Source organism: Mustela putorius, unplaced genomic scaffold (genome assembly GCF_011764305.1).
Source record: "Mustela putorius furo isolate JIRA1106 unplaced genomic scaffold, ASM1176430v1.1 tig00003974_pilon_pilon_pilon, whole genome shotgun sequence".
Classification (NCBI taxonomy): domain Eukaryota; kingdom Metazoa; phylum Chordata; class Mammalia; order Carnivora; family Mustelidae; genus Mustela; species Mustela putorius.
In genome coordinates, this window is record NW_025422117.1 from 3450855 (window position 1) to 3474147 (window position 23293).

Below are 23293 nucleotides of genomic sequence, written 5' to 3' on the forward strand. Positions count from 1 at the left end.
GGCAAGGACAATTATTATTATTATTATTATTATTATTATTATTATTTTATTCCACTGTAGCTCACCATAGAACATAACATAAGGCTCTAAACCCATGGATAGTCATTTCATGTTGGCAATGGAATGATGAGATAAAAGAAAGAACCAACAGATCTGAAACTCGTAATTTGAATGTTTTTTTTTCTCTTTCTACATACTCCTGAAGTGAAGACAAAATTCTTCAGTGTTCTGATAGCTCTCTGGACCCGTAGTGGCTCTCAATTTTGGACCTAAGCCAGCAGTGTCACCTTGGAGTTTGCCAGAAATGCAAATTATTACCCAATCTCCTTCCTGCCACATATATACCGAATCAGAAACTCTGGGACCAAGCAAATTTGTTTTAACACTGTCACATGGTGATTCTCATCAACACTTGAAGTGTTGGAACTAGTGTTGTATACTCTTAAAATTCCATGTTCAGCCCAAAAAAGCAGAAGCTTTGGTCACATCTGAGGACTTGTTAAAAAAGCAGAATCTTGGGCCCTATCCCCTGCTGAATAAGATTCTCTGTTTTAAATAAGAAGCTACTTGGGTGATTTGTTTGCATATTAAAGTTTGAGAAACATTGGTCTAGAGAATTCCATCAGGCAGAACCTATAGAATTTTAACCAGAAAATCAATAATCCGTTTTATTTATTTTTTGTCCAGGAGGAGGCTCTTGTTGGCTCCACTCATAAGAATCAATTGTGCATATCTCCTATTAACTAAAAGTTCAGTGCCATCATGCTGAGAGTTTAAAATCAGCTATTATGGAAACATTTGCACCACAGAAATCAGGAAATATTACAAACCAGAGTCTCCTACCCCTGTCACTCAGCTGGTTTACCTGCATACCAAGGGTAAGAGGACTCATTTTATTAAATTTCACCCCATCTAAGGTGTGATGTAGTCAGTTCATAAGGAATCAAAAGGTGTTATTCTGTTTTTGACATCTTCTACTGACTTACAACAGTGTGATTTTTAACTAAGGTTTGAATTTATACCATGGTTTCCATTCGTTAAATTTTACCCAAGTTGATTCTATAGTTATTGAGAGAGTTAATAAAACACCAGAGCTTGGGGTTTTGATTCATTTGTAGGAAAACTGCAACCCAAGGTCAAAGCAGTATGCTATGATATTAATGGAATTATTGAATAATTTCAAGAAAATATGAATGGCATTTTAGTAACTACATTCAGCAACATTACACCAATCATATTGTTATGAATTATTTATCAGTTCCATGAAACTAACCATTCTCCTTCCTTCATTGTTAATCAGATGAAGGAATATTTTTGTGACCTTGGTTAGTTGTGACAGGATTTGTCACTTTCAGAAAGAGTAAAATGAAACTAACTCGAGTTGATTACTATTTTTCTATATTGAAAATTCCATTGGAATGGACTCAATGATGTATACAATTTCACCTTCATAACCTTCCTGCTATGCTTTAAAAGAATATTTTTTCATGAGAGATGTTCAATAGCAGAATATCATCAAGAATATGAAAGGCTGAGTTAGACAGAAAGAGATTTATAATCACAGGATACAAAGTACCTATGAGAAAAGAGAATATTATGAACTCATAAAGTATATGTTGTGAAAAAGTTAAATGATTTGGGGAAAACAGTGACAGTGCATTGAGTTTATGTAGTATGTATAGCAGTTGCATTCTAAAAAGGTAGAATACAAGTCCTAAATATTCCAGTGCTAAGTGGACAATGTTTTTTGTTTTTTGTCTTTTTTTTTTTTACCTCAGTTAATTTTCCATCTTTTTTTTTTTTTTCCATTTAACAGAATGTTAGAGGTGAGTAACATGCTGACTTTTCTGTTTCTTTTTATCTTCACATTTTAAAAGCAAACCACTGACTTCTGGGTTTTAAATAAATTAAGTAGGTAGAGTATCCATCCCATCCTAAGAAAACATCAATTTTGATGATATAATAGGTTTCCTTTTCCATCTGACAATTATTTTAAGTAATGACTCCCTGTGCAGTTTATAATTCAGAAATTACCCATCTATTGACAATTTAGTGGAAAATAAATAAAGCAGGTGCCTTCCAATCTCGGTAGGTAAGCAATGTAGTCCTTCCTGCTAAACTTCATGAGCCTTAGAAAGAATCAGACATTGTCATAATTGACCAGAAGAAAGCTGTTTTAACAGCCTCCCTTCAACATATACTCATGATGCATTGGTCTTACAGAAATTCTTATATATTTCACCAAACTATTTCATACCCACTTCCATATGAATTCTTAGGTTTGTTTTAATCAAACTATTTTTTTTAAGATTTTTACTTATTTATTTGACACACAGAGACAGAGAGAGCACAAGAGCAGGAACACAAGCAGGGGGAGTGGGAGAAGGAGAAGCAGGCTTCCCACGGAGCAGGGAGCCTGATGCGGGGCTCGATCCCAGGACACTGGGATCATGATCTCAGCTGAAGGCAGTCTCTTAACAACTAAGCCATCCAGGTGCCCAATCACACTAATTTTCTAGTGCTCAGCTCAATTTTCTGTATTCAGGTCTGACACGTATCATTCCATAGATATATTTTGCATTTTAAACAGCAATAGGTGACAGCAGGAATTTTATGTTCTAAGGAAAATTTATCAGGCTCAAGTTGGAAATAACACTTTAATGATTCAGGAGAAGTAGAAAAATCATCTGGAGACAGCACATACTAAAGTTGTCTTAAAAAAGAACCTGTCCATAAGCACTGATAGAATACATAGATGAGCACAGTACTACACGGGCTTATTAAATATTTGTTGATTTTCTTTAATAGAATTGTAGAGTTAACATTTGAAAGAATATCATCAATCTTTTTCTGGCCTTTAGCAGAGTACTTATTTTGGTATCTTGTGAAATTATACTATAAAAATCAATTCTAATTACTACCTATAATACAACACAGGCAAAAGATAAGGAAATGAAATGTTAATGGTAAGTGATTATGCATTAAATTCCAAGGATTTTTATGATGGGAAGGTCTGAGATTTGGTGTTATCACTGCTCTTAATTCATTTTTATTGAGGTTCATTGAGTGAATAGCTTAAGACTCATAAAGTAGTTTTCCTGGAATGGTTTGTAGTATTCATATCCACAGTTTTATTCATTAGGCTTTGCTTATTGAATGCACATTTGATTCAATAAACTATTTTGGGTACCAAAGGAAATACAGCAACCATGAAAGCGTTAGAAACATTTCTAAAGACACACTGATGAATGACGGTTCCTATATTAGAGTCTAATATTTAGCTGTCTCACCCTTTTACTTATTGCAATCCTTGTGAAGGCAAAGACCATACCTTGTTTATTATTTAATCACCCAGGGCCTATCCCAGTACCTTGCAGATATTAAGTGTTCAGTAAATACGATCTTAATGACTTTGTTTTGCCTATGAATTTCCCCGCATTATACCTGGACAGATACCAGTGTGCAAGTTGAGAAGAGATAATACAGTAAGTACATGCTTGACCACAGCACTTAAAAACGGGTTTTTTTTCTCATACAAATAGATCATTAACCCAAAGCCAATAATTACTCTTCTCCCTAGAAAACCAAAAGAAATCCTTAATTCAAAAGTGTGTATGCCTAGCTTTGGTTAATTTAATTCGTCAGATTCCAGTCTTTTTAACAAACATAAAATGAATACCAATGCTTTCAATGGTTTGAATTGTAACTTATTTGTAAGTTAATCAATATTTTCACAAATTTCATATTTCAGTCCAAAATTTTAAAATGACACTTCCAAAGTTTAACTTAAGGATTCTATTTCATTTTTGGAGGTCTCTGAAGTTAAGCTTTAAGCTGTTTATCCATGACAATAAAAGGTTTACCTTAGTAACTTGAATAATTCTGCATGCTTTTCTACTAATCACTTCCCCAAGTAAAACTGATTTATCAGCTCCTGAAGAAGGGTCTTGGAACTCCTTTCCAATACCCTGCCTTCATTTCCAGCACTGGGGAATACCCAACATTTGTTGACTCTTCCTATCAAGACCCTAAAGAAATTGTATTTTCATAAAATTACTTTGCAAGATAAGGGGAAATGGAAAAATAGGTTTTAAATCTTCTTCTGACTTCCATGTCAAATCATTATATTTACTCAATTACATAAAAATATGTATTTAAAGTTTGGTGATCTTAAGGTGAAGTAAAAAAATGGAAAAAATCACTTTCAAAATAGAAAAAATGGTATTATCGCTAACTTTATAACATAATGAATATAAAACATCCATTATCAGCCTCAGACTTACATCACGAAATCATGAAAAAGGCTAAAAGTAACAAGAGTTGGGACAAACAAAAGGTAAAACAACAAATAACAAGTGCTTTAACTGTTGTAGATACTGTTAAGAATATCCATTGGATGCAAATTCTTTGGAGTTTTGTGGCAAAAGAGTTCCTATGTCAATGACTCCGTGATCTTCTAGAATGTCATTCTTGATGAATGACTCATGGTGATTAAAATTAAATCAGGATTGCATGTGAAACTGACAAAAATCATTGACAAAGTCAGTTAGAATATGGAAGTCCTGGCCATGAAAATACTGTGTTGCTCTAACTATGTCACAAACTCTCTGCTTGAGAGTTTTCTGATTAATGTGGGCTTCCTTTTTTCCTTTTGTATCTGATTGTTTCTTTGTGTGCATTACTTTTGTAGACTTTGACGTTTGGCAACAAACTGAATGCATTATTATAACTGTCCTGTCTGAAATGGGTGTAAAATGATGAATCAATATAGAGAAGTACAAACTACGCTTTGAAGTAAAATAAATCTAGGCAACAATAATGCTGTAAGTACACCAACTAAGCTGCAAATTAAATATTTTTGCAATATGTCAATTTCCAAATCCTCTATCCTACTCTACAAATAATAAAATTGTACTTATTTCTATGATACGTGCACTAGTCTTGAAGTGCTAATGCCAATGTCTGAATAATAATGCTATCAGAGTTTCAATCAAAAAATGAAATTTGTGTTGATGTCTAGGTGACTTTTTCTCTTAGGTGTAGTGCTGAAAGTACTAGGTTTATGAAAAGAAGTAATAATCCTCTGTCTTTCTGACAAATATTTAATAGAACAGCAATAGCTATAAATGCTGGTGGCCCTAACTTTGAATTGAAATGTCAGATACAGCATTCAAACCTGAATATGTCTTTCCAGACACTACATTTAAAAACAAATGAAACCTGACTTACCCTTATAAAAAGATGCTTTACCATCTGTTAGTACACTCAAAATATGAAGAATTTCAGAAAAATATTCTAATGGTGCAGTAATGCTAGTTTTATTGTAGCTTGCTATTACTCATGTTTACCTAGGTCAATGAAAGTTATTCATGATAAATCCAATCCTGAAAAGTAATGAGTCAATCAAATAAAAGATCAATTAATAAAAGCTTTTAAATGGAAAATTTCTTTAACTACACGGAAAAGATAAAGGAAAGAACCAACAAGACCAGAACCAGAAAACAGAGAATCTTGCTCCTACATATATTATTTTGAAGTAACAATTACACAGCTTTGCTTGTTGTATATTTATGTATTTATTTACATAGTATACTTTGTATCATTATTACTGTGGAGATACATGACTCAATTGCTTATTCCATATTCCCACTAATTTAACTGGAGAAAAGCAAAGGGAGGGATTAAATTTATATGAAGACTGCTAGAAAAAAATGAAAATGAAAATGCATTTCCAAAATCAATGTTAAGTCTCAAAAGTAGAAATGGGTCAAAATCTCAACACCTGGACTTGATGTTATCTACAAATTATTAAAATTAGAAAAATATTTGAAAACCAAAGTCACACACTTGGTTTTCATCAAAAATAACCCAAGGCTAGTTTTAGGTCTACAGCATTTCTTCAGGAAACATTGAGTACTTAGTCATATGCTTAGCAAGGTACTCCCCACTAGAGAGCAAAAGATGAATGAGTCTATATCCTAGTAAGCCCTGTAGGATATCTGTTGTAGAATATTACCCATGCATTCATCTGAATTTCTGTTTTCACAAGCTAGATTTTCCAATTTTCAAATTTATATGCTTAATAAAATACTTCTCAGGCCCCCCCTTTTTTAATATGTTCCATTTCTTTCCTAGTCATGCCCACCTTTCTTTTATTCCCTTGAACATATGGAGAATCATTACAAGCACTATTTTGCCATCCTTGCCTACTAATTATATCACCTGCTTCAGTTGATTCCTTTTTTATTTATCTCCTCTTTACGGATGACATTTTTGTACTTCTTTTTTAGCTGGGTATTTATGATCGAATGTCAGACACTGTGTAATTTGACATTGTTAGTTGCTGGATTTTTGATGTGTCTCTTAGGAGTGTTGTCTTTTGTTCTGGTATGCAATTAAGTTACTTGGAATTAGATGAATGCTTTAAGGCTTGCTTTAAGTATCATAAAGCAAGTACAGAACAGTTTTAGTCTAGGGCTAACTTAATCTCATTGATAATAAACATCTGACAATTTTACCAAATAACCCATGTGTTACAAGATTTACACTCCAGTTTATAATCTCAACACCTGGACTGGAACAGAAACTGATTCCATTGTTTCACCCTTTGCTTTGGGTAGTTACCTCTCATGCATATGTGACAAGTCCTGAGTCCAAGTGCTGTTCGAGGAGACTGAGGAGAAACCCCCTTCAGTTCTGTCTTTGTCTCTAACTCTTTCCTCTGGTATTTTCTCCCCATATTCTGGCAATCTTGGCCTCTATGAATTCTGGTCTGTTTCGTCAACTCACCAAGACCACCAGGCCCGGCTTGGGGTCCCTATTCTATACAATGGCCTGGGAACTGCAGACAGTAAGCCGAGGCACCTGCCGATCTTGATCTATTTCCCCTCCCTCCACCTTTTCCGAGAAAACCATTGTGTGATGTAATCTGCCTTTCTAGTTTTTTAAGCCAGAATGCTAAACCTGGCCCCTACATGGTCCCCCTACCTGGACCCCACATGGTCCCTATTTCCTCATCTTGGGTAGAAGTAAAACAATTTCCCAAATCTTAATAAAAAATCTGCATTGAAGAAATATTGGTCAGAAACTAAGGGAACAGTCTGCCACTTCTAGTAAACACTAAAGCTTTTTTTTTTTTTTAAACCAAAAGAAAAATATAAGAATGAATTTTCAAGGCATTGAAAATGTTTTCTGTGAGTTCTCAGTGTCTTATAGGACTTGTACTTAAGTTCCTGGTGATGAGAGAAATCAAAGGACCATCAAAACCCATCTCTCAGCTGGGGTAAATTGTGTACTTGAATTCTCAACAGCAGGAAAGAATTGCTAGTGACAGTGTTCAGGAAAGAAGTACATATAACCCTCTTTTTTTTCCTTTTCTTTTCTTTTTTAAATTTCTTTTCAGCATAACAGAATTCATTTTTTATGCACTACACCCAGTGCTCCATGCCATAGGTGCCCTCCATAATATCCACCACCTGACTCCCCCCACCTCCCACCCCCCCGCCCCTTCAAAACCCTCAGATTGTTTTTCAGAGTCCACAGTCTCTCATGGTTTATCTCCCCTTCCAATTTCCCTCAACCCCCTTCTCCTCTCCATCGCCCCTTGTCCTCCATGCTATTTGTTATGCTCCACAAATAAGTGAAACCATATGATAATTGACTCTCTCTGCTTATTTCACTTAGCATAATATATAACCCTCTTTTATAACTGCAACTGGTGACTAAAACAGTCTTGGTCAGTTTCTCTCTTAACAGAACTAAATCTCCTTGCTCTAGTTAGGCAAACACCTGTCTCCCTTGAGAGAGGCTGAGAACAGCTAGTAATAGTCTCTTTGTGGTCACATTTTAACAGAAGTCCTTACAGGCTCATAAAAGGAAAGAACAGTGACAATTGTTTATGCAAATGTACAGATACATCGGTTACAACAATTTGAGTTACAAAAAAGTATAAAACTCTCACTGGGTAAGTGGAGAAGATGAAAAAGTAGGAAATTGTTTCATTTTTCATTACTTCTCCTAATGGAAAGAGTTAGTAGTGGCATAACAATTATTTCTTTTATTATTTCAGTATCATGGTTAAGGAATTTACCTCCACAAGATTTAAAAAGTGCCCAAGGTCTATAGCAAATAATGAATAAACTGAATTTAAATCTGAGTATTCTATATTTATATAATGCAAGCTTATCCATATTGATCATCGACTTTTTATTCTATCCAAGTCAAAAATGGAAAGGTCAAGCATAACTCTGAGAAAAAACACTTTTTTGCCAGGTAATCTGATAATGAATGGATCATTATAGATAATTCTATAATCTATTGAGGTTTTTATGGAGCCAAATATTTGTCTTCAGCTCATTTACAAATGATTAGCACCCACTTTCTCCCCAGGCACTCTCTCTGCTCCTAGAAGGAAAGAATTTTATTCTACTCTTTGGCTATCCACATTTCACTACTCAGGTGTTCTGTTGTGGTTGTTTATCTGAATCCATCCACTGAGCCCCACGTTTCACTCCCCATCAGACATCAGTATATTAATTGGAAGCCTTTAGAGAGCAAAAAACATTCTCACCTTCTCTCAGCTCATATACTATCACACATGTGACAGTTTTCCTCATCCACAGGGTGGTTATCTGTCAAAATCTTGATCCATAATATTAAGGAAACTTAGAGTACAGCCTCTATTTATTTTTATTTTGTTTTCTAGAGTAAGAAAAGAGCCTGAAACTCAGAGACAAGTTAGATGACAGGCCTAAGATAAGCCAGCAGGGTAAGCTGCCATGATGGGATTCAAGTTTGAGTCTTCTGAATCCCAGGGTTTCATTAAAGGTGTCCTACCATCCCTAGATGTTCCAAGTTATGGCACATAGACTTTTGTGACCTGGGGCTTTGTTTTTGTTGTCTTTTCTTTTTTGTGCATTTTTTTTCATTCATTTGAAGTAGCATATGTTTTATAAAATTAGGATATTTGACACACAAACTTAGATTTCCTGCTTCTCTGGACTAAGTGGCAGATTCAGTGGCTATGCCTGCACTCTTACATAGCAACTATTTGCTAGAACTGAAAGAAGGTGAACCTCTCCATTCCTTCCATTTTCTGTTGTTTCTGCAGTACTGAGACAAAGTTTGAATTTTCATTTGTTCATTTCTGCCAAGCTCACATCAGCCATTTATTCAATTGGTGTCCCAAGCATTTATGCAGAGACCTTTGTAATCCACACTATTTACTTGCTTCTGCAACAGTGCTAATGGTATACCAGATTAGACTATGAAGTTTCTCCATTCTCAGTCTTCTTCTTTTCTACAAATGGTATTTCCATTCTTCCTATTTTGTAGGCTGAACATGGTGGAGCCATGGTTGTTCACTCACTTCCATATCCAACCCATTAACAAATCTGTTCAGTTCTCCCTTTAAAATATATCAAATATCCAACAACTTCCCACCACCTCCACCAAGAAGGTGGATACCATATTCCCTGACCTGGAATATTTAAATATCTTCCGAACTAGTCCTCCTGTTTCCACTTTTATTCCCTGGAACTAGACACTGTAACAACACTGCTCAAAACCCACCAGAGCTCCCATCTCTTTCTAAATGCAAAGGAATTTACCTGGGCTACTTGCTCTTAGCCCCTCCTTCCATCATCTCTTCACATCTGACCTAATCCTCAAGCTCTATTTCTGTGCCTCATTCTTCTCCAGTCACCCGGGACTCCTTGCTGCTTGGGTCATATTATATCATAAGATATAGATCCATTCAATAAATATGTGCATAATAAATGGTTAGAGAATGAACTAAACACACAAGAACTATGTTGGATTCTCTGGTCAGCCAGGACCTTCAAATTTTATCAGATAAGAGAAACAGAAGTACCAGTGAGTAGAGAGAGCAGACTGAAATAGGGCTGAAGTCTTCCCTAACAGGAATGATGTTGGAAAAGGGGATCAAAGGAGTGGGGTATTCTGGGTAATGACAGAAAAGATACAATGTGGTCTATGAGGGAATTGAGGGTCTAAAGAAAGCTATTTATGGTGAAAATTGGGAGAAACCCAGTAAAATTGTTGCAATGAAGCTATAAGAGGTAACGATGACTGACTATCGAATGGGTGTTTTAAGCTGCATTTTCTGGTATGGGCTCTTACTGGCCATGACAAGGTCTATTATACGTACGTGCAGTAGGTAGCTGATGTAAGTGTAGGAGAGGAAAGAACTCAAGACACTGAATTATCATTTAGTGGGAATGGAAATAACAGTGTAAGGGACAAAAATATTTGTGAGAAAGAATACAGTAAGAAAGGTGTTAAAGTCTTCAAGTGAAGGAGACAAATCAAGAGGACAGACAGTATGACTAAAAATGGAAAGAGTGTAAGATAAAATCTCATGCCAAGTAACTCAGAGGGGCTCAATGGTCTGGAAGCAGCAAGGAGAGTCCAGACGTACTCCTTCTCTGTGGTAAGGAGTGGTAAGGAAGGCAAGGGCCAGAAAACATGAAGAGGCTCCAGGCTGTTTCATTTCACTATCATGGATTCAAGGAAGTTTCCTTATATTACTTTAAATATAACAAGGTGTAGAGTTCTTACTGCTTTAGCTTCATAAAAATAAAGTATTTCCTTCATTGAGTATTATATTTTGATTTCTCAGTCTTGAAAATCCATTTTATGTTGAAAACAAACCACAAAACGTCCAAGAGCACATAAGTTTCCAAGGTGAACAATTTGTCCTCAAATAGATTACATATACACATGTATATAGGTGCATATCTATATGCTAATGTTATTAATAGCATATCACTTTTTAACATTAAATTATAGAGAACTACAGATTATTTGAGCTAGAGTTCTCAAAACATTTACTTCAATCTCTTAACTACTTCTCAAAGAGGTAACTCAAATATAGGCATGTAATACCAGCTTCATTATCAGTCAATTCCACTACCTTTTTCCTTGCCAACTGAATATCACTTTCTCTTCTCTACACAATATTCTCCAGCCTCCCAAGGTTATTTTAAGTCCAGCAGTTTGCTCAAGAATTATTTATGCCTGGAATTCTCTTCCCTTGATTTCCATATGAGTAACTCCTACTGACTCAGATCTCAACTTAAATGCCATCTCCTCAAATATGATTCTCTGGCTACAGAGAATATAATGGCAATCCATTCAATCGTTATCATACACTCTTTTAAATCTTAATAGCTTCTAAGTTTTATATTGGTTTCTTTATTGTATTACCCACTAAAAATATAACAGTATTACTGCTGAAAATAATGTCTAGTACATCACCAGTTCTCTGTAAGAATTGATGAATTAAAAATAAATTATGGATAATGTTAGTCTCAAATTGTACAAAATGAGTTCTTGTCCCATATCGCTCTTGCTTAGCCAAATTTATTATCTAAATCACATCTCTATTTGACTGGCAATTGACTGATAAAAGGGAAAAGGATAAAATTGATAAAAGCGGCAAAATAAATTTCATGATAAATTGCTTTAAGCTATTTTTTTAAAAGAGGTTATATACACTTAGCTATATTATCATGGTTGTATCAATAGAGAACAGCAAGTCAGAGAACCCAGAATTTACTATAAAATAGCTTGATTCCTTAGTGGAAATCCTATCAAATTTGTGACCAGAATTACTTGTCAGAGTATACAACAAAAGCTTTACAGGCTACAAGTTCAGAGCATGTGTAACTTTCTAATCATCACATTGAGAATTGTGTTTTGACAAGGCCAAACATAAAAATGTTAAAACATGGTAAAAGGTTACTAACAAAATGCATGGGAAACAGAGACAAATATGTTTATGAACTTTTTTTAACATTAAGCATACAATGGGTTCTAAAAATATTACTCTTCCAAGTAAGAGTTGAGCATTTCTTTTCAAAACAGCTGAACACTCTCAGTTGTGCATGCTATAAGCTTGTTAATACATTTTGAGATTACTTGAACTTTACTTCCACTGAGTGCGAAGGGATTAATAAAAATGTATACAACTCTACAACTCAGAACAGTATTTACAGCAAACCAGTGGTTCCTCCTCAATCTCATTCCTCTGCCTTCTAATCAGAGACAATCAGAATCTTTCCATTCCCCTGCTTGTCCCTCCCTTTTTATTCAGCTTTATATGCATATGTACTCTGTATAGGTCTTAAATTGTATTTCCTTGTATTTGTGATATTTCTAATTTTATTAGAAAGACTTTATACTACATGCAATCTTTAAGGAACATTTTTTTATTTAATATCATATTGTCAAGAAAAATCCATACTGCTATGTATCATTTTACTTCATTTGTTTACACTGTAATATTCATCATAGAAGTATTTAGAAGTTACTTCATTCACTCTTACTGATAGACACTTTCACTGATTCTAGACTTTTGTTATTATGAGCAGCTCTACTATGAATGTTATTGTCCAAATCTGAATATATGTGCACAAACATTGCTCTTGGAGATACTCCAAAGGGTTTTAGAGTACATAAACAATTTCTTGAATTTCTGTTTTATTTTATTTTAAAGATTTATTTATTTGAGAGAGTGAGATAGTGTGTGTGAGTGGGGGGCAGGGAGTAAAGGCAGAGAATCTTCAAGCAGACTCCATGCTGAGTGGGAACACCTTCACAGGGCTCGATCACATGACCCATGAGATTACGATTTAAGGCTAAACCAAGAGTCAGTCGCTTAACTGACTGAGCCATCCAGGTGCCCCAAGTTTTTGAATTTTTAAAAGATAATACTATAATTCTGTTTTTCAAAGTTGTTACACAAATGTGTGCTCCCATTAGAAATACATTAAGATACTATACCTGTATCTTCTTTAGAACTGTTTTCCAGACTTTCTATTCCTGACAATACATAGAAAATGGCATCATAATGCTATCTTGATTAGTATATTAATGACCAGTAATGTTGAGTATCACGTTTACTGATCATCTGGGCTTTCATTTCTATGAGATGTCTAGTTATGTCTTTTTCCAAATTTCTATTAAATTTTGAAATTTTCATGTTCATTTTTAGGAATTCCTTATGCATTCTTGATACTAATACATTGCAGTTATATACAATTATCTTATCCCCATTTGTAATCTATTCCTTTTCTTACTTTAAAGTTCTTTTTAAGTATCCATGATCTTCTTTTAATATGACTAAATGTAATATTTTCTGTTGTACTCAATTAGGAAACTAAAAATATGAATTAAATATTTTACTACCTCAATATAAAGGTTTGCCTATATTTTTAATCAAGCATTTTAAAATTATATTTTTGACATATGATGACTAACTGGATTAAGTTTCAATATCTTTTATGAGGTAGGAATACATTTTCTCCATATGTATAATTATTTTTCAGGTTTGTTTATGATATAACCTTTCCATATCCCACTGAAATGGCAGTGTTGTCATATAATAAAGTCCTACACAACAATGAACTGATTTCTCATCAAATGGACTGCCTCAGCATCTTTGCCATACTGTCTTAGTAACTATGGTTTATAGTAACTCTTATTTAGCAAGTATTTTCTTGCTGCACTTCTGATTTCTCTGTATTCTTTGTTTACCCATCAACATAAATTTCAACATTGCATTATGGAGTTTCATAAATAATTTGGGGGGCTTTTGATTGGAATAACACTGATTTAAGGAGATTTAAGATTTCACACCATTGCTTTCATGTCCATGAACAGGACAGATCTCAGTTAATTTAGTTCTTTAATTTTTATAATTTTCTCTGTATTTTTACATTATAAATTTATTCTTCAATTAGCAATAATCGCGCCTCGGATAAACCTCATTGGCTACGATACTGCCACTGCGCAAAGCTGCATTATAAATTTATTCTTAAACACGTGATGTTATCCTATACAATTTTAAATGATGTTTTCTATTGAATCTTTCCAGCTTGCTGCCTTTCATAGAAAATATGGATTTTCCGATATTAATTATTATTTATATATCAACATTTATCTGCCACCTATCAATTTCTTGCATTATAGCAAATAATTTGCAGGTGAGTTATTTTGTATGCCTACATATATGATCACATTGTAGGGGAAAATTGCTTTTATTCCAAATTTACAGTCTTTATCCTCTAATTATCTTTTTTTTCCTTTTTGCTTGGGCTAGAGCCTCTAAAATAATATTGAATACAAATGGTGATAGTGATCTTAATTACCTTATCCCTGCTATTAAAGGGATTTCTTCTAATGTTTCAACATTTAATATGTTTATTCTAATGTTTAATAGATATTCTTTAAGAGAATAAGTACAAATCCGTTCTGGTAAATTATGTACTTTAAAAGATGTATCCATTTCACCTACTTTTTAAAAATCTTGCTATATAGTTGTTACTTTTCTCATGCTATTATTAAAATCTACTTTTCCTTAATACCACTGTTAGTTTTTGTCTCTTCTTCATCATCTGGATAGACCTAGGTCTTATTTTGCTAGATTTTATAAGAATTATCAAGTAAAGAAATTAAGAAAATCCCACTTCAGATTGCATCAAAAAAAATAAAGTGCCTAGGAATAAATGGATTGAAAGAATATTGTTTAAATATCTATATTACCAAAAACAATCTATAGATTCCATGCAACTCTTATCAAAATTCCAATTGCATTTTTAATGGAAAAAGAACAAACAATCCTAAAATTTGTTGGAATCACAAAAGACCCCAAATATCTAAAGTAATAAGAAGGAGAACATAGCTGGAGACATCATGCCTTCTAACTTCAAACTATATTATAAAATATAGTAATCAAAAAGTATGCTGCTGGGGCATGGGTGGCTCAGTTGGTTAAGCCTCTGACTCTCCATCTCAGCTCAGGTGTTGATATCAGGGTCATTAGTTCAAGCCCCATGCTAGGTATGGACCTTCATAAATAAATAAATAAATAAAATTCGAAAAGTATGGTGTTAGTATAAAAGCAGACACAGATCAATGGAACTACATAGCCCACATAAAAACCCATGAATACATGGACAATTAATTTATGGCAAAGCAGATAAGAATATATAATGGGGGAAAGGCAGCATCTTTAATAAATGATGCTGGGAAAACTGGATAGCCATGTGCAAAAGAATGAAACTGTACCACTATTTTATACCATACATAAACATCAATTCACAATAGATTAAAGACTTGAACCAAAGACCTGCAGGCATATAAATCCTGGAATTAAACTTTGGGGATAACCTCCTTGATCATGGTCAGGGTGAGGATTTTTCTGTGATTCCAAAAGCAAAAATAAACCAATGAAACTATATCAAACTAAAATGCCTCTGCACAGCAAAAGAAACCATCAACAGAATAAAAAGAAAATCTACAGAATGGGAGAAAATATTTGAGAACCACCTATCTAATAAAGGGTTAATATCTGAAGTATGTAAAGAACTCATACAACTCAGTACCAAAAAAATCTGAAAATCTGAAAACTGAAAACTGCACAAAATAGATGAAGTGGGTCTAAACTACAAACTTTGGGTTATAAAATAAATCATGGAGATATAACATGCATGGTGACCTAGTTAACAATACTGTATTATGTATTTAAAAGTTGCTAAGAGTAGATTTTAAGAATTTTTATCACAAGAAATGAAAATTTGAAAATCTGTGTGGTAATGAATGTGTACTAAATATTTTGTGATCATTTTGCAGTATATGTATTTATCAAGATTATTATACATCTGAAATTAATGTAATGTTATATCAATTATGTCTCAAAAAAAAGGAGCAAAGAGGTCATTACATTTTAAAAAAAATGGACCAAAGGACAATAATCTCGAGAATATTTTCAAAACCCATACTGAATTCCTGTACCCATACTGTAATAGCATTCTTACATTAATATATCGTTAACACAAATAGGCTCCAGGAATATGGTTTAGGTGACATTTTTTAAAATTTAAGTCACATCTAAAGAATTATGGGTCAATGGTATTACCACTGTATGGAGTCCTTTTTCCTAGAGAAGTAGACTTATCTTTTAAAAATGACTTTCATTCTTTGTCATATAAATATCATACGTATTTGGTCATTTCAGGACACTACACACTTACACATCCTCATCTTTTAGAATGCAGTTTCTTGCCTTTTCACCATGAGATTCGGCTTGTCATTGTTAGTTTCCATTACTTTCCTAGTACAGGTTTCTCCCACCATGCAGAAGTACAGTGTTATGCAAATTTCCTACACCAAAATGGTTGAAAGTGAGATGCATCCCACACTTTCTCAGGAAGTTTACATAATGACACTTTGCTTTTGGGAAAGACCAGCAATAGTATCTGTTTCACTAACCAGAAATCCTAGGAGAATTTTAACATTAAAAAAACAACAAAAAACAGTTATCATACTATAGCAGATCTTTCATAAAAGTGAAGTGGGGTAAAACAAACTTTTGGAAATTAGGGGATACTCAGCTAAGACTGGATAATAGATTAGCAAAAGCACATGGATAATAACACATGTTCAATAAACTTATGTGGAAATGAATCAAACATTGATTTTATATCAAACAGGTTTTGGCAGAATACAAAACTCTGGTGCATTTCATTTAGATAATTTAGTGATGAATGTTTTATTGGTGAGTTTAAATTTTAAAACTGATTTTACAATTGCTACCAATGTTTGATTGAAATGTGGTCAGTGTTAGGAGGAAGCTACTGAAATGTTAATTTCATAAAAATTACGCTAAGATGGGTTCATTTTAAAAACAGAAAGCATCAATATAAATCAAGACAACGCTATTACTGTGTTTCAATACATGTCTGACATATCAAAATAGCCTAGTTTGTTGAAAGTCGAATTGGGAACTCATGAAATGAAATACAGTAAAAGAAAAATCAGACAGTAATATACCATCATTTCAGAGGAAAGAAAAATAAAAGAGGTAGTTTAAGGACAAGAATATCAACAGAACCACAAAATCAAACTGAAAGCCCTGTACTCTATCTTATAATATAGGGCAATTTGAACTTCACTTTGTCTTCCAAACTCTGTCAGTAATTAGCAATTTCCTGCTCTCCCTGGCTCCTGGGATGTAGGCACAGACATATTGATCTACATGCTGGTGAAGTATCACTTTGCAGTAAGTGTCTAAGTGGTGTTGTAACACCCGGTACTTCAATAGCCTAAAAGGACACCTCCAGACCTACCTCATTAGGAAGAAGTAAGACAAATGTTGGTCCCTTGATAAATAAAACAGAAAGCCAATGGTTGTTGTGAACTTCCCATCTCACCAGGTTACTCTTTCATGTATTATCTATTTAAATTTTTTTCATTAAAAATTAAATATAAAAATATTGAGTTCTAGATAGACAAAATGATCTATTAAATAATGTTGTAATATATGAAAGTGAAGTACATGGAAATGTATATAAAGCAATATGATAAAATTCTGATTTAAATAAATTTAAAATTAAATATTTTAATATTTTATAATAAATATACATGTATTAAATAAATATATATTTATACAAGTATGCATTTATTATATAAATATGTATTTCTATAATGCATACAGATTCATTATATATTTTATATATAATTATATGTTGTGCATAAATTTTATATATATTTGTATATTTATTATATATTTATATAATTTATATATTTATAGTTATGTATTTATATATTTATATACTTTAAATAAATCCCCTGAAGATAAAGTTTGAATGCCCAAGGCTGGAGTAAAGAAAGTGGTGAGAGAAAAAAAGAAGAAGAAGAAAGAAAGTGATAGATTGCTTTTGGTTTTTTAAGACTTAGAATATTACCTTAAAAGCAATGAGAAGTAATGGAAGGGTTTTCAGCAGGAGAGTGACATGAAAACACTCATATTTTTAAAGTATAATGTGGCATCACTGTGAACAATAGCAACCAAGAATAGGGGCACAAGAACTAATTAGGAGACTCTCATAATATTCCAGAGGAGAAATGACTCCTTAATGAACAATGGATAAGAATTGATAATTGACTAGAAATGGATAAAAATATCTAGTTAAGGAATAAAAATAAAAAAGTTAGAGCTCAGTGCAATGGACACCAGGTCCCAAAGAAGACAGTTGCAGATAGATATATAGAGATATATCTATCTATATATATATATATTACTATATAATGAGTTGAGTGAGAAAGTTCAAGGTCAAAGGTTGTGGCCTGATAAAGAAGTCAAACAATCAGAAGACATGAGAGTTTCCAGAAAATAGGACAACAACTGGTGAGAGACGTTAGGGATGCAGAACTCAAGATATCAGACTCATGATCAAGGTTAAGAATATAAACTGTCTTGCTATTGTCCTACAATTTCAAACATGATATGCCCCACATAACAATGATTTCTGACTCAGAAACAAGCTACCCCAATCTGCCTCCCCTTTACAAACATCATAACTTGTAGGATCTTTTTCAGTTGTGTTGGTAGTTTTCTCCCTCAGTAAATACTATGCTCTAAGTTTTAATCATCTTTTATTGATTACACACATTAAGACTTCTTTAGTATTTAAAAAACAACAAATAACTTTAATAGGGGATTTACTTTGACAAAAATTTCATGTTTGTAATCATTCACTTTTTTTTTTTTTTAAACATGTAATGTTATTCATTCATTCATTTAGACAGTGCATGAGTGAGGCGGAGGGAGAGAGAATCTTGAGTAGGTTCCATGCCCAGCTTGGGACGTGATGTAGTGCTCCATCTCCCAACCCTGGGATTATGACTGGAGCCAAAATAGTCAGAGGCTTATGGGACTGAGACACCCAAGTGTCCTATTCAGTTTACTTTCACACAAAGTTGTATTAAATCAGCACCTCAATTCTTAATTATGGGATCAAGGTATTTTTGAGGTCAGGCGCCTGGGTGGGATAGTCAGTTGAACATGTGACTCTTGGTTTTGGCTCAGGTCTGATCTCCAGGTAGTGGTGTGGAGCTGGGTTCCATGGTCAGCATGGAGTGTGCTTGAGTTTCTTGCTCCCTCTCTCTGGTCTCCTCCTCACACTCTCTCTAAAATAAATCTCTGAAGGAAGAAAAGATATTTCTGAAGAAAATCTGAAAAGATGTTTCTCTGTTGTTAAACAAGTTTCTATAATATTTACAGAATTATTTTTACATTGATCAATACAAAGTTTCTTCTAATCTTATAACTTAATCCATGTTTCTTCTCCAATCTTCATTTAAAAAAAAGGACAGAGCAACTATGTCTTATAGAAATCTCTAATCAAAACTTTAGAGGCTGATCCCAGTATAGGATTCAGCAATATGTCTTTAGAATTTAGGTCCCATATAAATGGAACTGAAACTCAAATTTATTTCCTCCTTAAATGTTTGCTATGATAAAAATCCATTGTGAAATGTCTAAGGAAAGCCCTTGGAACTTTTTACTAGGAAAGAAATCAGAGCACAGTAATGGTCCATGTAATTTGTTGTTTTTTTAACTAAGTATTTCACCATCTAATCTCTTCTTTGCTTGAGAATATGGACATTTTTACTTTTATCCAAACTCTCCCGAAACTAGAATAAGTAAATTATCATTTCCATTATTTTGTCAAAGATTTCTCAAAATACATCTTTTCTTAAAAACATTTAGGGGCACCTAGGTGGCTCAGTAGGTTAAAGCCTCTCCTTCGGCTCAAGTATGGTCTCAGGGTCCTGGGATCAAGCCCCGCATTGGGCTCTCTGCTCAGTGGGGAACCTGTTTCTCCTCTCTCTCTGCCTGCCTTTCTGCCTACTTGTGATCTCTGTCAAATAAATAAATAACATCTTAAAAAAAAAAATGCAAACTTTTAGAAACTAAGAAGTACCAGAGCAAATCAATGCAATTCTGCAAAGCATGAACAAAAAAATGCTTGTTGTTTTAGTGCTTCTTGACAGAATGATGTCCATTACACAATATTTGCATGTTTTACAACCCAGTAGCCTATATGATGGCATATATGCTATACAAGGAAGCATAAGGAGTAAAATTGTTTATTATTTTTGCTCATTAAAATCAAACTGAGTGTTTATATCTGGTGGGAGTAGAAGTCAAACATTTAGACTTTCATAAAATCCAAACTATTTTTTATCATCAGTACAGCATGTGACCAATTTTATATTTTACCCCTTAATAGTTTCAAATCCCACCCTTTCAGAAAGTAAAGAACTATTAAAATTACACTGCTTAAAATATTCATGTTTTAATATAAAATGTTTTTAAACTCTGAAAACCTAAGATTATTTTTATATTTGATAAAACACTTTAGTTTTATAACTACTCTCAAATAGTGAAGAATTTAGATGCGGTCATATTTCAGAAACCGGGTGAATAGACTAAAAGTTATTATATCTACTTGTTTCACATTCAGTTTTGGCTTGGATTTGGAGCATGGTCAGTGATGGAAGTCTCATTTTCCAAATTCCACCTATTTTCATCATTATATACCCTTATTGTTTCTCTGAAAGTAAACAACATAGTTATCACTTGCATATAATTTTATTATGGAAATGTGTAATATGTAAATATTTTCTGATAATGCATGAATCAATAAGCCAAAATTTCACCTCATCTTAAACATTAATACTAAAGTAGTGCTAATTTTCCTGTAATTTTTGTCATTTAACTTTTGAGTGTATTTTTAGTAAAGTTAAGCAGAGATGATAAAGTGAATATGTGCCACCAAAAGTAAAAACCTGACAAATGTACTCATCCTCATATATTTTTTTCACAGGGAAAAATGTTCTACGTACTTAGGGTCTCACACAAATTTAAAAACATTTTTGTAGATCTATGTCTGTGCACATTTGGCATCATAAATACATTTAATTCATTGTAAATACAGACCTATTAAGCTAAAAAAATAAGCTACTTAATCAGCAATTAGAAATTATATGTTTGAGGGATGCCTGGGTGGCTCAGTCAGTTAAGCATCTGCCTTTGGCACAGGTCATGCTCCTGGGGTCCTGGGGTCCTGGGATTAAGCACCACATGGGGCTCCCTGCTCAGTAGAGAGTCTGTTTCTCCCTCTCCCTCTGCTGCATCTCCTGCTTGTACTCTCTGTAATTTTAAGAATTAATAAGTAAATTATCAAAAAAATAAATTATATGTTTGTTTAAGATTTTATTTATTTGAGAGAGAGAGAGATGAGCAGTGGGGAAGGGCAGAAGGAAAAAGAGAGAGAAGCAGACTCCTCATGCAGCAGGAGCCTGATTCAACATGGGCTCCATCCCAGGACCCAGAGATCATGACCTGAGCCCAAGGTAGACAATTCACCAACTAAGCCGCCTAGGCATCCCTGTATATTTGTTTTAAATAAAATTTCTGTAATTATGAGAATACCTTGCTTTAACTATCTTTAACGCCTTTTTGGAAATGTCTAGGTCAGTAAAAACAAGTTCCTGAGCTTACTAAAATTAATTTTTAAATTGCACATTTGTAGTAGCTTTGGCAATTCTCAAACTCAAATTATAATCCCGTTTTCATATATACCCAATCAACATTTTCCTGTGTGTCTGAGATCAAATATCCTTAAAAATACTTTCAAGTGCACATTGCTAGCTAATTGGATAGTTATAATACCATTTAATTCACACTAAATGGGAAATAAATGTGGCAAAAGTCTAGCTAATGTCATAAAACACGAGGCTCTGAATAGGTCTCCCATTTTCATGAAATACAACAAATAAATAATACATAATGCACTTAATGACTCCTTGAAAACTTCCATTTTAATGCCATTGATTCCTCAAACACCTATGGCCTTCTCATTTGAAGTCTAGGAAGCAAATATTTATAAATAGAAAATTGTTCCCCAATCTTACTTTACAGGCATAATAGGACATCACATTTTGAAGAATATCATTAGGAAAGAAAGACATGAGGAAATAACGGAAATAGAAAACACTATAGACAATAATGTCATTTATATGTGTGTGCGTGTGTGTGTGTGTGTGTGTGGTCTATAATGCTACTAAGATATCTTCATTGTCTTTTCCTGTAATTTTTGTCATTTAACTTTCATTTTGAGTGTATTTTTGATAAAGTAAATAGAGGTGATAAAGTAAATAAATACATATATTCATATATATATGGCATACACGTGTGTATATATAAGCTGTATGGTATATACATGTGTGTATATATATGCAGATATATAGCATCTGTTCTTTGAACAGAAATAATAATTTGAAGTGGTCTATCTGGTGTCAAGCAAGTACTTTCATTTAATGAATGTTTCAGGAAAATAAGATATCTTCATTGTCTTATTCTTTTGTCTTTTGTCTTTTGATTAGGGCTAAGTCTACCTAAGGGATCAAATTCAACCTATGAGGAGGACTGTAGAGAGCGACTTACTTGGACAAGGAAACTTTCTCTATTTTCTAAAATAAAATTTGTGATGTTTCCAAATTAAAGTGCAATGATTGCCATGTGTCGATTGCTCACTCTACACTGTGTTGTTACTTCCCACAACATTCCTGTGAAGTACTCCCATAGTTCTCATTTTAAAATCGAGAAAACTAAGGATAGAGGCAGTTACATAAGGGAATTATCTTGAGCCATTTCAGCAGTAAATCATGAAGCTGGGATGGGGCTCAGACCCCTAGGACTTCAGAGCTCACACTCCTAACACTCTATTTATTGTCCGTCAAGCATCTTTACTCCTCACTGCTAAAAGCCACTTAAAAGGTGAAGCACAGAGAACAGAGAAACAAGGCCGAAGTAATCAAACCCCTATTCCCAGCTTGTTTATTCTCATTCCATTAAAAAGGATTATCTTTGAAAGGCTTAAGCAACTCTGAGACACATCCTGCCTCTGCTAAAGTGTACAGTTTAGTATTATATATTCAGTCAAAACTTCTGAAAATGGATTATTGAGAAACTGGAAGGACTGCAAAGTCATTACAAAAAGCACTTGAGAAAGTTCAGAGTGGGATAGTGGCAGGATGGAGGAGAGAAGGAGACGCGTGGTGTCAGCAGGGGACCTTGCCAGGGATATTTCAAAGAGTTTTAGGGCTAAGAAATGAGGATCTTGCACATATGCCTTAATTACATAGTTTATATACCCAGTTGCTGTTGTTTTGTTGCAAACTGTAATTACTTCTTACTTTGCTTACTAATCAAAACTGTACTGAGTGCTCCAGTTTTTCTTATTTTTGCTACAGAATTTAAATTACAATAAAGAATCCTCTACAGGGTGTGTGTTCGTTAGCATGTAAAGCACTCATCTGTAATATCAACTACAATGGTCTGGTAAAGATCTGAAGACAATGGTTTAAATAAGATGTTTTTTGGTCAGCCAAGTTTTGGTTGCACAGACACACAATATGA

General features: G+C 33.7%; 1 protein-coding gene and 1 pseudogene across 1 annotated transcript in view; both read right to left on the reverse strand.

The window, feature by feature from the left end:
- Nucleotides 1–23293, reverse strand: part of GPC5 (glypican 5) — a 1424459-nt gene that overhangs the window by 519412 nt on the left and 881754 nt on the right. The gene's annotated exons all lie outside the window — the stretch shown is intronic.
- On the reverse strand, nt 13701–13820 carry LOC123389471 (annotated as a pseudogene).